The sequence below is a fragment of the Myotis davidii genome, unplaced genomic scaffold (assembly GCF_000327345.1).
Source record: "Myotis davidii unplaced genomic scaffold, ASM32734v1 scaffold732, whole genome shotgun sequence".
In the NCBI taxonomy this organism is placed as follows: domain Eukaryota; kingdom Metazoa; phylum Chordata; class Mammalia; order Chiroptera; family Vespertilionidae; genus Myotis; species Myotis davidii.
Window position 1 is genome coordinate 1246755 of NW_006284349.1, and position 4288 is coordinate 1251042.

Sequence of the window (4288 nt, forward strand, 5' to 3'; positions counted from 1 at the left end):
GGCGGCCCTGGGCTTCAGAAGCCGCCGCCCCTCACCCAGCCCCACCCCATCTGCAAGACCCCCCTCTCCACCCCCCTGCGCGAACGTCTCCTACCGCTGCGCTGGGCACCCCGTCCTGGGGCAGGGGCGGCCGCGGGGAGCTGGGGACAGGACAGAGGAATTGAGCGGCCGCCTTCAGCTGCCCGGGAGAGGGGTCTGGAAGGGGCAAAGCAGTTTTCCTCATGCAAGAAATTGGGCGTTTTTCTTTTTCTCAAAATTGGAAGCAATAGCTGAGACAAATTATAGGTGCCCAATTGCTAAATCTATCACGTTCATAAGCTTAGCCACTCTTAATGGGATGTTTTTACGTTTCCTCTATTTTTTTTTGTATGCCTGAACAATATCTCTCCCCTACTGTTTTCTTCCTTTTTCCTATGGAAAATACTATTATTCATCCTGACAGCAGTCTTATTAAAAATTAGGTATCTGTACATTTTCTATGGACCTTAAAAACCATGCTTTCGTTGTTTTTCTTAATTTTACTGATCCTGACTGAGAGGGATCAGATCTTTATTCATCAATCCAGAGAAACAAAGAAAGAAAGAATACTTAGAATCCCTCAGATTACAGTTGGAAGACACAGCTAATTGACACTGCTATGGAGCTAGACTAGATTTTAACCTACAATCTTGATTATATTCATTTTTAAATGGCATTTTAATCTTTAAATTTACTGTTTTCAATTTTTTTCTGTAAACTAGAAAAAAAAAGGACAATTCCAGCTATTGATTTGAAGCCCAAAACTTGTAAAAAGAAGAAAAAAATAAATCTTGACCAAACAAAAACGCTGCAGTTTCTTTTCTTGCCAAGGCAGAACACAATTTGATCTTTTGTTTACAGGGCCGGGCAACAGCCGCACGTTATCATCTGCTTACTCTTTCAGAGAAAGGGGCAACGTGTGGGATTGAGAAGCTCTGCTCTAAAGGACTTTGGTTGTGTTTGTTTCATGCTTTAACAAAATCTGCAGAAAGATATTTTAAAAGAATGGAAAATGTTCAGGCACATTGCAGATGCCGCAGGACTGCTGAGGTAACTTTAGACAGTCATCTGTGGAGCTGTTCTTCTTACTTTTATGTTCTTTCTAGCATACCACAGAAAGGGTGAACCTGCTGTCAATAGAAAGAGGCTGCGAGAGAGAGAGAGAGAGAGAGAGAGAGAGAGAGAGAGAGAGAGAAGGAATTTGTATTCTTTTGTCAGGTTTCTCACATAGTAGTTAATTTAATACATTTTAAAACATGGGGTATATTGTATGAGTAGGAGGAAATAATGGCCTAGAAATGAAATGTATTTAATTATTAAGGATTCATTAGCTTCTAATATTCTTTCATTTCTTATCATTATTTTGGTTAAATTGCTACAATCCATGGTTTTGAAAACCAGGCATTTTATAAAGTAATATTTCTCCCTCTGTCATTTAACCTATTTCGCCCAAATAAAATGCTTTCCATGACTTTACTTGCTAACAATAGAATCACTTTACTTATTACAGGAAAATTCATTATTCTGTGTCTTCATATTCACCATCTAGAGTTATCTTCTGGTAATTTTTAAATGTATCAAGTCACATCTTAGCTTTCAAGTCTAGTGGGTTTATAATGAGGTCATACTTTATTCAGTTTTATGGCTAGTTTGCCACACTGAAATATAAGAAGGTCAAGTGACTTGCCCAAGATCTTACCATGAGTCAGGATGGAGCATAAAATAGAGTGTGAGCCCTTGTTCGGGGCTCTAATCTTAGATTATAGATGGATGAAATCAATATCTGAAATTTTTAAGCATGCAATGTGAAGGACTTGCCCTCATCAAGCAGATTCTTCTAACAACTTAGATGATTACAGGATTTTCATCTTGACCAGCACAAAGGTCACAGTTTGAACTCTGTGGGTCCACTTATAGGTGGATTTTTTTCAATAAATACCTGTACTGCTGGGAGTCCACAGATGCAGAGGGCCGACTGTATACATTGATCTGCGCCATTTGTATACCGGTGACTTGAACATCATCTGATTTGGGTTTCTGTACGAGGCCCTGGAATCAATCCCCCATGGACACCAAGGGACAAACTTAAGTTTTGGACCCATCAAAAGTTATACTCGGGTTTTCAACTCCCCGCATCCTTAACCCCCACGTTATTCAAGTGTCAATTTTACAATAGGCTCCTCTGGCCCACACTTTCTGAGGCTTCAGTTACCCATGGTCAACCGCGGCCCAAAAATAGTAAATGAAAAATGCCAGAAATAAACAATTCATAAGGTTTAAATGGCATGCCGCTTTGAGTAGCATGATGCAATCTTGCGAGTCCCGCTTCATCCTGCCTGGGACATGAATCATCCCTTTGTCTAGCATATCCATGCTGAATAAGCTCCCACCTGTTTGTTACGTAGTGGCTGTCTGGGTTACCAGATAGATTGTTGCTGTATCGCAGTGCTGTGTTCAAGTACCCCTTTATTTTACCTAATAATGGCCCCCAAAGTGCAAGAGTAGTGATGCTGGCGATTCAGATTCTCCAAAGAGAAGCTATAAAGTGCCTCCTTGCCCTGGCCTGTGTGGCTCAGTTGGTTGGAGCATTGTCCCCTGCAACCGAAGGGTCTCGGGTTCGAATCCCAGTCAGGGCATATACCCAGGTTGTGGGTTTGATCCCTGATTGAGGCATGTATGGGAGGCAACCAATCAATGTTTCCCTCTCACATTGATTTTTCCCCTCTCTCCCTTACTCTCTCAAATCAATAGGAACATATCTATGGATGAGAATTTTAAAATAATAATTGTAATAATAAATACATAAATAAATACATAAATAATTTTAAATAATAATTATACTTCTAATTGCTAGGTCAGAGAGAGCCCAGGATCGGATACATGTAGACGTGTGATGAGATAACGGACCCTCCCTGGAATTTCTAACAGATCAGCGTACCAGATTTTAAAATAATAATTATAATAATAAATACATAAATAAATACATAAATTGTTTCTTTTTAGTGAAAAATAGGTATATATAGGAGAAAACATACATTATAGGGGTCAGTACTATCGGTGATTTCATGCATTCACTGGGGTCTTGGAACATAATGCCCACAGATAAGGGGGGACTACTCTAACCTCCCGAAAGTGGATAAACTTAATTTATGGAGCGATCAGCAATCAGGAAAATAAGCCACATTATTATATATCATAATTTACTGAGAACCAAGCCTATGGAATATGTCATGATATTGAGAGAAAATGGTTATCATTACTATTTAAATAAAATAATGTTAACTAGACCAAGAGTAGAAAGAATGAAACCCCAAACCAGGAATCTCAGTTTTGAATATCATTTCTGTTGGTAACCAGATCGCCCCACCCCTCTGAGTCTAACAGAAAGAATACAAATGCAATTATTGTACATACTCCCGGAGAAAACAAGAAGTTTGAATTTAATCTGTAAGTTCTTTCCAGTCGTAAAACCCTGTGTCTGAGATTATAACAGATGATTATAAAATATACATATATCCCATATACATATTACACATACGTGTCATATATGTATGCATACTTCAATATACATATATTGAAGATGAAGTGGAAAAAACGGAGAAATTGAAATAGTTTAAGAATTTTTAAAAAAAGAATTTGCTGAGCATTGACTACAGCTAGGTCCTGTGTTAAATGTGTTATTTCATTCTTCTGCTCATTCCGTATGTGGAAACTGAGGCACTGAGTGACTCAGTGATTTGCCTAATTTAAGTGGTGGAACCCAAGATTCTAGCTCAGAGAACCAAGCATGTAAGAATCACACTATATCTATTATTTAATAGAATTTATTTTTTTACTTAATTTTTTGTTGGGGGAGTGGAAAGGATAAGTTTAAATGTTGACTTTAAAGAGATACTTCTTACCCATTTAGTTAAAATTAAAATAAGGTCATAGGAATGTCCTAATAGCTTTATGACACACAAGGAGTAGAGGGTCTGTGAGAGAAAACTCAAGCAAAACCTTACCTTTGTGATGCCTTCTAGGTGAAGGGCATCTCTCACCGTGCAGATGAGGCCTAAGGAGGCAAGGAGCCTTTCTCACTGTCAAACATTCAGTCGATGTCTCTATGCTTGCATCAAAAGAGGTGACAGGGTGTGCCCTAATCCTAGTCCTGTTCCAAACCCTAGCTCCAGGATTTGGTCTTTCAAGTTTCTCTTCTACAAAATTGTCTTGGAGCAAACCTGATTTTTAAGACATAAATTTATGCAAATCAAAGTATAGTCCTGATATA